The following is a 12,644-nucleotide window of genomic DNA, read 5'->3' on the forward strand; positions in this document are numbered from 1 at the left end:
CTGTTTTCCTGTGTGTAGTGTTTTACTTCTTGTCTTGCGCTCCTATTTTGGTGGCTTTTCCTCTTTTTTTGGTATTTTCCTGTAGCAGTTTCATGTCTTCCTTTGAGCGATATTTCCCGCATCTACTTTGTTTTAGCAATCAAGAATATTTCAGTTGTTTTTATCCTTTGTGGGGACATTGTTGATTGTCATGCCATGTTCGGATGTACATTGTGGACGCCGTCTTTGCTCCACAGTAAGTTTTTGCTGTCGTCCAGCATTCTGTTTTTGTTTACTTTGTAGCCAGTTCGTTCTACATAGCATTCCCTAAGCTTCAATGCCTTTTCTTAAGGGCACTCACCTTTTTGTTTATTTTTGGTTTAAGCATAAGACACCTTTTTTTACCTGCATCTACAAAGCAATTAGCTACCGGCTCCCACCTACTGATATGGAAGAGTATTACACGGTTACTCTGCCGAGCTCTAGACAGCACCGACACTCAACAACAACAACAACACATATTTTGCAGACTATAATTACTGGTTTGCAAACATGTTTTTAACCCAAATATGTGAAATTAGATAATCTCCCGCGGCACACCAGACTGTATCTCACGGCACACTTGTGTGCCGCGGCACAGTGGTTGAAAAACACTGATATAGGTTATAGTTAGGTCACACACTATACACAACAAACTTCCTCCACTCATAAATCCTTTAAAAACATATTAATTATAGTTTATTTCTACAATTACCAGTATAACTTTGAATGGACACTGGTTAAAGCTGTTGTCACCCTGTCTCCTTATCAGGAAGTATTAGCCTATCAGGAGTGTTATGGAGAGGCTGTGTGTCGGATGAGAGGCGCAACACATCCACAAAGGTGACGTGATTACGGGTTTAGAACCCACTTCACAAGGTCAGCCGCCGCCTGAAGTACGCATGGGGAAACACTTGCGGTATAAATGTGAACATCGGTGCATAGCCACTACTATCTGTCATGTATTTATTGGTTTCACTCCTGTCTCACTTTCTTTTTCCTCAACCACCATGGCCACTCCTCTCTGGAGGATGAAGCACTTGACACGAGTATTTGCATGTCAAAATGCAGAACTGCTGCGGGTGCTCACATCGCTCAAATCCTTGAATTTTTCAGCACAAGTTCCAGTCAGGAATTCAGGACAGCGTGCCCATGGGCCGCCAGACTCAGGTGAGATGTGACCTTGCCCGCCCCCGGCTAATCCCGCTCTGATGGGGTCCAGTCAGGACCGGTCACATCAGTGTCACGACCCCTAGTGGGGACAGCGTGCCTGCAGCAAAGGTGGGACTTGCTTGAGATTCAATCCTAAAATTCTACCTTTACGACTGAACTGCCTCATGCTAACAGCTCTTATTTGGGATCCTTAATTCATTCTATTACAGCCATTAATGTCATATTATTTATGCTGGTTATAAATGACAAATAAATGCCTTATAAAGGTCTATTCAGGTGTACTGGAGAGGAGGCTACGCCGGATAGTCGAACCTCGGATTCAGGAGGAACAGTGTGGTTTTCGTCCTGGTCGTGGAACTGTGGACCAGCTCTACACTCTGGGCAGGGTCCTTGAGGGTGCATGGCAGTTTGCCCAACCAGTCTACATGTGTTTTGTGGACTTGGAGAAGGCATTCGACCGTGTCCCTCGGGAAGTCCTGTGGGGAGTGCTCAGAGAGTATGGGGTATCGGACTGTCTGATTGTGGCAGTCCGCTCCCTGTATGATCAGTGCCAGAGCTTGGTCCGCATTGCCGGCAGTAAGTCGGACACGTTTCCAGTGAGGGTTGGACTCCGCCAAGGCTGCCCTTTGTCACCCATTCTGTTCATAACTTTTATGGACAGAATTTCTAGGCGCAGTCAAGGCGTTGAGGGGATCTGGTTTGGTGGCTGCAGGATTAGGTCTCTGCTTTTTGCAGATGATGTGGTCCTGATGGCTTCATCTGGCCAGGATCTTCAGCTCTCACTGGATCGGTTCGCAGCCGAGTGTGTTGCGACTGGGATGAGAATCAGCACCTCCAAGTCCGAGTCCATGGTTCTCGCCCGGAAAAGGGTGGAGTGCCATCTCCGGGTTGGGGAGGAGATCTTGCCCCAAGTGGAGGAGTTCAAGTACCTCGGAGTCTTGTTCACGAGTGAGGGAAGAGTGGATGGTGAGATCGACAGGCGGATCGGTGCGGCGTCTTCAGTAATGCGGACGCTGTATCGATCCGTTGTGGTGAAGAAGGAGCTGAGCCGGAAGGCAAAGCTCTCAATTTACCGGTCGATCTACGTTCCCATCCTCACCTATGGTCATGAGGGTTATGACCGAAAGGACAAGATCACGGGTACAAGCGGCCGAAATGAGTTTCCTCCGCCGGGTGGCGGGGCTCTCCCTTAGAGATAGGGTGAGAAGCTCTGTCATCCGGGGGAAGCTCAAAGTAAAGCCGCTGATCCTCTGCATCAAGGGGAGCCAGATGAGGTGGTTCGGGCATCTGGTCAGGATGCCACCCGAACGCCTCCCTAAAGAGGTGTTTAGGGCACGTCCGACCGGTAGGAGGCCGCGGGGAAGACCCAGGACACGTTGGGAAGACTATGTCTCCCGGCTGGCCTGGGAACGCCTCAGGGTCCCACAGGAAGAGCTGGACGAAGTGGCTGGGGAGAGGGAAGTCTGGGCTTCCCTGCTTAGGCTGCTGCCCCCGCGACCCGACCTCGGATAAGCGGAAGAAGATGGATGGATGGATGGATGGATAAATGACAACTTGATAGGATGAGCTAAGCAGTGTAAAATACTTGGGCTGTGAATCTTTGGGCACCTCACGATTCGATTCTATTAGATTCTTGGAGGTAACGATTCGATTCAGAATCAATACTTTTTTCATAACATTGGGTGCCAGTTCTATAATTAACTACATTTATCCATGCAATAGATAAACAGCTCTGATAAATGTCTATATTCCTTAAAAGAAAAACTTAAAAAAAATAAAAAAATAAAAAATTCTACCCTAACATTTAATAAAGTCAAATACAAATAAGGCAACAAGTGAAGTATCCAACACTAAAGAGTGGCTGGACAGGACAGATTAGAGAAAAAATAATAATTTTCCGATTGTTTTTTAATCGATTAAGAATCGTTACAAATAGGAATCGCGACTAATTCTGAAATTGATTTTTTTTGACACTCCTATCAAATACTTGTGACCAGTCACCAAAATTCAAAGGGAAGAGAATAATTTAAATTTGGCCTTTATTCAAAAAATGCTTGTAATCTGCACACTCCATGCTCAAGTTAATATCAACCCACACCTTGTGTCATATAAATAAAACCAAATGGCTTAAAATAGATAATAAAATAATAATACAAATAATCCACAAAGTCAGAGCTAACGGTATTTTAATGGATAAGCACATGCATGTGTGCAGTTATATACAAATTAATAGTGAATGCAATCTCTCATGCTAAAATAAATAAAACAGAAATACTCAAAATGATCCACAAAGGCAACAGTGCGCTCACTAAAGCACAAGCAGATAGAATGCAAAATAGAATTCATGCAAACTCGTCCGCCTCCAGTTATTAATGATAACCGTCACCTCTTGCACCCTAGGAAAAAAATCAGACAGTCTCAAAGTAACCCACAAAGTCAAAGTACATGATACGCTCATGCAGGTACATGTCATATAATCAATGCGAACCTTTCTCCTGCCAGTTAGCAATGATAACCTTTGCCTTGCGTCATTGAAATGAAACAGTAAGACTCTAGATAATCCACAAAGTCAAAGCCAACCGTGCGCTCGTTATGCAACGTATGCAAAATGTTCCCATTGTTGGATGAATAAAAGAATATCTGAACTAAGAAATAATTCCTCCTGCAAGTTATTAATGATACCCTCCAGCTTGCATCATTTTGATACATAGACTCAAGATAATCCACAAAGTCAAAGCCAACAGTACCTTATACTTTTCACCTTTTCTTGTAATCAGACCATATTTTCGGTATATTAGATGGAATTTTTCCGCTGTCATCTGATTGAAACCAGTAGCCACTCTCCCAACTTCGCCACGCCGTCCCCCATTCATTTAATTCATACGGCCCCTCCTCCTGCCAGTTATCAATGATATTTGCCACCTTGCCTCATAGTCAAAATAGTCCACAAATTTCCTTTGTAAAAACATTAAAATGAGCAATATCTGAGTTAGGGCTGGGCGATATGACCTTTTTTTAATATCGCAATATTTTAAGACCATATCGCGATACACGATATATATTTTGATATTTTGCCTTAGCCTTGAATGAACACTTGATGCATACTGTATAATCACAGCAGTATGATGATTCTATGTGTCTACATTAAAACATTCTTCTTCATACTGCATTAATATATGCTACTTTAAAACTTTCATGCAGAGAGGGAAATCACAACTAAAAAAATCACTATTTTTTTCATACGGTGTTGATCTGGAATGTTTGCCTTTGCATTTTGATGGTGTGGGCGTGTGGCACCGAACGGAGATGTTGACATGCGGAGTAAGCACTCTTTCATTCTCTTGCGGTTGACTTTTCAAATGATGCTACATATTAGCAGTAATGCTACTTTTTGTAGCAAAGCTTTCGCCCCGCACTTGACAAATTACGGTTGTCTGTTCGTCATATTCCCACTTGAAGCCAAACCACCGCCAGACGATGGACCCCCTGCTGTTTTTTGGGGGAATTAATTATTCGTTCATTTGTTACCAGATTCGCACCTTCTCTCTCTCGTATTACCACTCGCACCACTCCGCTAGCATCACTGCTAACGTTACCCATGCTGCTACCTCTTTGCTGCGTGAGGGCGTATACGTATGTGACGTATGACGTGACAGTATGTGACGTGTGTAAGAAGGTGCGCTTGTCTGTCTGTGAGAAGGAGACACAGGAAAGAGTGAGAAGAGCCTGTAGTGTAATGCCAGCAGCTGAAATCAACTGCGTGAGAACGTATACTCGAATATCACGATATAGTCATTTTCTATATCGCACAGAGACAAACCCGCGATATATCGCGTATATCGATATATCGCCCAGCCCTAATTTGAGTGAATAATTCTGAATTCACCTGTTGAACTTCCTATGTAAAAAAGTTTCGAGAAACATACAAGAACTGTTTCATCATAATAAACAGAGTCAAAATGTTTGCTTTAATTTTCCACAGCCTACTGAGAGCCAGCGTCCTCTGCAGTGGACATTTGTTCTGTCAGAGTTTCACATTTCCCAAATGTAGTGGACGCTGGCTCTCAGGAGGATACGATGAGACTGTGCAGGTGTGCCTAATGTTCTGTCTGGCGAGTGCAGACGAGGACAGCGAAACGTATGCGTTCAAGTGTCCTCCGAGCTCCAGTCAGTCCATCTCCTGGCTGCCGGCTTCTTCCTGTCGGCCCCTCGCCCCACCCTCTTCCCGCCACACATGGGATTCGCATTTGGCCGACTTTGAGCGTTCCCTTAATGTGATTATGATGCATTGTCTCAGGTCCATTTAGTTGCCGCGTGCACGGCCCCTCCTGCACACACATAGCTACACAATGTGTGTGCGTTGTGGCTCTTTGACGGGACCGTGTCAGCACAACAAACTTACGTCCCACAGTGGTGTAGGGAGGGAGGGTCTACCTCATACTTGCCAACCCTCCCGGATTTTCCGGGAGACTCCCGAAATTCAGCGCTTCTCCCGAAAACCTCCCGGGACAAATTTTCTCCCGAAATTCAGGCACACAATATAAACAGCGTACCTGCCCAATCACGTTATAACTGTAGAATGATCGAGGGCGAGTTCTTGGTTCCTCATGTGGGTTTATTGTTAGGCAGTTTCATTAACGTCCTCCCAGCGCGGTAACAACACACAACAACAGCATTTCGTCTACCATAAAGCAGTTCGTCTGCCGTAAACAGCAATGTTGTGACACTCTTAAACAGGACAATACTGCCATCTAGTGCATTTGATGAAAGCACTTTTTGCGTGCCACACAGCAAATGCATCATCAGTGAGGTCGTTCAGCATGGTTAGAAAAATAGTGACAAATAGAACAAGGATGGACAATTCAACCATTAACTCAACAATGAGTAGATGAGTGTTATGTGTGTGTATATGTGTAAATAAATAAACACTGAAATTCAAGTATTTATTTTATATATATATATATATATATATATATATATATATATATATATATATATATATAATATGAAATACTTGACTTAGTATTTCTTGTATATATATATATATATATATATATATATATATATATATATATATATATATATATATACAGTATATATATACAGTGTGTGTATATATATATATGAAATACTTGACTTGGTGAATCCTAGCTGTAGCTATACTCCTCCCCTCTTAACCACGCCCCCGCCCTGCCCCCCGCCCCCCACCTCCCGAAATCGGAGGTCTCAAGGTTGGCAAGTATGGTCTACCAGCTGTAAGGTGTGTGCGTGAGGCAACAGAAGGAGAGAAATTTGGGGGGGTCAGCCGAGGTCTCTGCAGGTAATTGTGCTTCTTAAACTTTTGACCCGCTAAGCCCTTCTTAGGGCAACCCCCTTATTTCCCCTGAGCATTCAGAGCTCGCATACCACGACAAGCGCGTGCTTCTATCACAACAAACTTTTTAATGACTTCCACCGAGCACGAGAATGCGAACGCGTTTGTTTGTTTGTTTGTTTGTTTGTTTGTTAGCTAACAGGATAACGCTGAAGCTATGTCAGATTTACTGAACATTTTGTGGCGGACCGGCACATTGAATTAGAAGATTTACACCAGGGGTCCTAAAACTTTTTGACTTGGGGGCCGCATTGGGTTAAAACAATTTGGCCGGGGGCCAGACTGTATATATTTCTTTCTTTCTTTCTTTCTTTCTTTATATTTCTCGCGCACTAATTGATGTGCACTATTTGACTGAAAGAGCGCTATGTCACGTTATCAATGGGCATACTTGCCAACCTTCAGACCTCCGATTTCGGAAGGTGGGGGGTGGGGGTGGCGGGGGGCGTTGTTGGGGGCGTGGTTAAGAGGGGAGGAGTATATTTACAGCTAGAATTCCCCAAGTCAAGTATTTCATATATATATATAAGAAATACTTGACTACTTGACTTTCAGTGAATTCTAGCTATATATATATATATATATATATATATATATATATATATATATATATATATATATATGTCTTAATAAGGTTATCCAAAAAATAGTGCTCGATACCGTAGTAGAGCGCAATATATGTATGTGTGGGGGAAAAAAATCACAAGACTATTTCATCTCATGAAATAGTCTTGTGATTTTTTTTCCCCACACATACATATATATATATATATATATATATATATATATATATATATATATATATTTTATTATATATATATATATATATATATATATATATATATATATATATATATATATATATATATATATATATATATATATAAAATAAATACTTGAATTTCAGTGTTCATTTATTTCCACATATACACACACACATAACACTCATCTACTCATTGTTGAGTTAAGGGTTGAATTGTCCATCCTTGTTCTATTCTCTGTCACTATTTTTCTAACCATGCTGAACACCCTCTCTCATGATGCATTCTGCTTCGTCTCCTTGTTGTGTGCGCAGTTGTGCACTGCACTCTCTAAAAGCCCTGGATGTTAATGTCACATATGCATGTACAGTAGATGGCAGTATTGTCCTGTTTAAGAGTGTCACAACATTGCTGTTTACGGCAGACAAACTGCTTTACGGTAGACGAAAACGTGACTGCTGTTGTTGTGTGTTGTTGCCGTGCTGGGAGGACGTTAATGAAACTGCCTAACAATAAACCTGGAGGGGGCGTGGCCTCCAGCTCCGCCTGAATTTCGGGAGATTTTTGGCAGAAAATTTGTCCCGGGAGGTTTTCGGGAGAGTCTCCCGGGAAATCCGGGAGGGTTGGCAAGTATGTCAATGGGAAAATGCATTTTTAGACAATATGATTTGCCTGAGCGGCTAGGAGACACAGAGAGTAACAAGCGGTAGAAAATTTATTTCATGTGCTTTGTCGAACAACAGATAGTTCGACATGTCTTGGAACGCGACCGACGTATAATCCTAGAGATCACTCGACAAATCTTTTTTTGATAAAAGTATAGAGATAGATTCCATTGCTTAGTTTAGCAGTTTTTGCTCGTACCTGCTTTTAGTGGTAAACTCTAGGCCAGTGGTTCTTAACCTGGGTTCGATGGAACCCTAGGGGTTCGGTGAGTCGGGCTCAGGGGTTCGGCGGAGGTCAAGACACACCCGACTCATCGTGTAAATAAAAACTTCTCCCTATCGGCGTATTGCGGATACGGCAACAGCTGACTGATTTGCAGGTGTGTAATTTGTTGTGAGTTTATGCACTGTGTTGGTTTTGTTGTTTGAACAAGGTGATGTTCATGCACGGTTCATTTTGTGCACCAATAATAAAACATGGTGACACTTTAGTATGGGGAACATATTCACCATTAATTAGTTGCTTATTAACATGCAAATTAGTAACATATTGGCTCTTAACTAGTCATTAATAATAATTATAATAATAATAATGGATTAGATTTTATATCGCGCTTTTCTATTATTAGATACTCAAAGCGCTCACAGAGAAGTGGGAACCCATCATTCATTCACACCTGGTGGTGGTAAGCTACATTTGTAGCCACAGCTGCCCTGGGGTAGACCATACTTGCCAACCCTCCCGAATTTTCCGGGAGACTCCCGAAATTCAGCGCCTCTCCCGAAAACCTCCCGGGACAAATATTCTCCCGAAAATCTCCCGATTTTCAGCCGAGGCTGGAGGCCACGCCCCCTCCAGCTCCATGCGGACCTGAGTGAGGACAGCCTTTTTTCACGACGGGAGGACAACAGGGTGACAAGAAATAAATCATCCAGACTAGAGATAAATTGTATTATTATGTTTATCTTACCTAAAACTAAATATATTTATTAATTTAAAAAAAAAAAACTAAATACATTTTTACTATATTTTTCTAAAAACATCAAAATTAATTTTATTTTTATTTTTATTTTTTCTGACTCCTTATTACATCCAGCCATAGAATTATACATTAAAATAAACATATTTGAAATAATTAATTTAATTTTAAATTATAATAATTCATTTAAAATGACCATATTTAATTATTAAAATAATTGCTTGTTTATCAACAGCTTTAGCATTTTATTCATTACATTTTGAAGCTCTCAGAAGCCAAGTTATGTTATATTCCTTAATATTTATTTATGCAAGTTTGAAGTATCAATTATCTAAACACAGTTTTGTTTGCATATTTTCAGGATATATACATATGTGTATATATATATATATATATATGAAATACTTGACTTGGTGAATTCTAGTTGTCAATATACTCCTCCCCTCTTAACCACGCCCTGCCCCACCCCCGACCACGCCCCCACCCCCACCTCCCGAAATCGGAGGTCTCAATGTTGGCAAGTATGGGGTAGACTGACGGAAGCGAGGCTGCCAGTTTGCGCCTACGGCCCCTCCGACCACCACCTATCACTCATTCATCATTCATTCACCAGTGTGAGCGGCACCGGGGGTGAAGTGTCATGCCCCAGGACACAACGGCAGAGATTTGGATGTCAAGAGGCGGGGAGCGAACCCGCAACCCTCAGGTTTCTGGCACGGGCGCTCTACCCACTACGCCACACCGCCCCATATTAAGTACTTATTAGAGATGCGCGGTTTGCGGGCACAACCGCGGAGTCCGCGGATTATCCGCGGATCGGGCGGATGAAATTTAAAAAAATTAGATTTTATCCGCGGGTCGGGTCGGGTCGGGTGGTTGAAATAAAAAAAAATTAGATTTTAAATAGATTCAGGCGGGTGGCAGTTAAACCAATTCGGAAATATATATACATAGTTAAATGTTGTTACCCACATACGAAAAACGAGCAGGCACCTGCAGCATATGCCACAACAGAAGAAAAAAAAAAAAAGAGATGGACACTTTTACGGAGCGGAGAAGGGACGCCTCGCCGGGGTCCGGGACCGAGGCCCTTTTCCCCGAGAGGGCCCCACCGGGAGCCGTAGCTGAGGCGATCCGTGAGAAGGGCCCGACGCACGTCCAGGGTCACCACCGCGCCCACCGCACCGACACCCCGCCTCGTCCGCCTTCGCCGCGGCCGCTGTTACGCGCAGCAGGTAAGCAGCTTACCTGCCCGCCACCCCCGTGGCCGGGGGCTCGTAACAGGGGTCACTCCGCGCGTTCCGCCCGCGCAGCTTACCTGCCCGCCACCCCTGTTGCCGGGGGCGCGTAACAGGGGTCACTCCGCGCGCAGTGCGCTCACGAAAGGGGTGGGGCTCACCCTGGTTGATATAGACAGCAGCTAGGACGGTGGCCATGGAAGTTGGAACCCGCTAAGGAGTGTGTAACAACCCACCTGCCGAATCAACTAGCCCTGAAAATGGATGGCGCTGGAGCGTCGGGCCCATATACCCGGCCGTCGCCGGCAGCGAGACGTGCTTGGAGGTGCGCTCAGCGCGGCTCCCATATGATTGCGCACTGGTGTGCGTCTGGGTCGTGACAGCGTGGCACGCGAATGTCTGTACTGCATTGGATCAGTCTCCTTTCTTTAACAGGCAAAAGCTTTATAACCTCACTAATGCCTTGCATCGTCTATATTAGATATATAACTACGGGCGGGTGCGGGCGGATGCGGTTCTGATCAAATGTTAGATCGGGTGGATTGCGGATGGTTGACGACTTTCTGATGCGGTTGCGGATGAAATAATTGCCTATCCGCGGATCTCTAGTACTTATTAATGCCTTATTCGGCATGGCCTTATTATAACCCTAACCCTAACCAAATAACTCTAAATTAAGTCTTTGTTACTTAGAATATGTTCCCGTAGTGTCCAAATAACTCTAAATTAAGTCTTTATTACTTATATGTTCCCCTAGTGTCCAAAGAACTCTAAATTAAGTCTTCGTTACTTAGAATATGTTCCCCATACTAAAGTGTTACCAAAAACATATAACTTTGTCTTGAATTTGAAAAAAAAAACATTTTATTTTTCACTAAAGAAGGGTGAATGCGCATATGAAACTGGTGGGGTTCGGTACCTCCAACAAGGTTAAGAACCACTGCTCTAGGCCCCTTGCGTACTCAGCCATGGTAGTTAAAAGTCACATGACTTAATACAACCTATAATGTGTATTGTGTTGTATTTAAACTACCACGGGGCGTCGTGGCTCACATGGCAGATGGTAGCCATAAACTTGAGAGGTCCTGGTGCGAATCCAGCTTCTGTCATCCTTGGGCAAGACATTTCACCCACCTTGCTCCCAGTGCCACCCATAATGGTGCTACGTTTTTAGCTTAAATGTAGATTATGGGTTTGTTTCTCAATGTAAAGAGAACAAGCGCTTTACAGATATAATTCACTTGACACTGGTCAAGAAAATGAATTTATATTTGTTATATCTGTTTTTGTGGAGGAAGAGACAATCGATGCATGAACCCCATCATCCTACAGAAGAAAATAGTATGGTCGTGTGGCACAGTAAGATGGAGCAACATGTACAGTACAAGCCAAAAGTTTGGACACACCTTCTCATTCAATGGGTTTTCTTTATTTTCATGACTATTTACATTGTAGATTGTCACATCAAAACTATGAATGAACACATGTGGAGTTATGTAGTTCCTTCAAAATAGCCACCCTTTGCCCTGATTACTGCTTTGCACACTTTTGGCATTCTCTCCATGAGCTTCAAGCACACCTGTGAAGTGAAAACCATTTCAGGTGACTACCGGTACCTCTTGAAGCTCATCGAGAGAATACCAAGAGTGTGCAAAACAGTGAGGACCCGGGGCTCTCTCAAATATTAACACGGAATTAGTAATCTTACTCCTGATTTTCATCATATTCAATAATTATATTTAACCTACTTACAGTTTAATAGCATACAACTTGCCAAATGATACGAAAGCATGTGTTAATCATAAAGATTATAATCGAGGCTTAGGTCAGGCTGATTACAAAAATAATTACTCATCAAATATACTGCAAAAGAAGAGATTCATGAATACTGACAAAACATACAGTTACATACAATTATCCAGGGCTAAAATTAATAAATAAAGTGTAACTGCAATGATAATTAATAATATATATATATATATATATATATATATATATATATATATATATATATATATATATATATATATATATATATATATATATATATATATATATATATATATATATGTATGTGTGGGAAAAAAAATCACAAGACTATTTCACCCTCACCCTCACCTATGAACCCACGCCAGGAAACCATCCAAAAAAGAACAGAAAACGAAATGACATCATCTGGTACAACCCCCCCATACAGCAAAAACGTCTCAACAAACATTGGACACAAATTCCTCAATCTGATTGACAAACACTTTCCCAAAGACAACACCCTAAGAAAAGTATTCAACAAGAACAACATTAAATTGAGCTACAGCTGCATGAACAATATACGACAAATCATCTCAAACCACAACAAAACAATTGCAAATGAGCCGTCGACCCCCAGACAGAGCGACTCCAAAACCAACAAAGGATGTAACTGTCGAAAGAAACCT

Source organism: Nerophis lumbriciformis, linkage group LG13, assembly GCF_033978685.3.
Source record: "Nerophis lumbriciformis linkage group LG13, RoL_Nlum_v2.1, whole genome shotgun sequence".
In the NCBI taxonomy this organism is placed as follows: Eukaryota; Metazoa; Chordata; class Actinopteri; order Syngnathiformes; family Syngnathidae; genus Nerophis; species Nerophis lumbriciformis.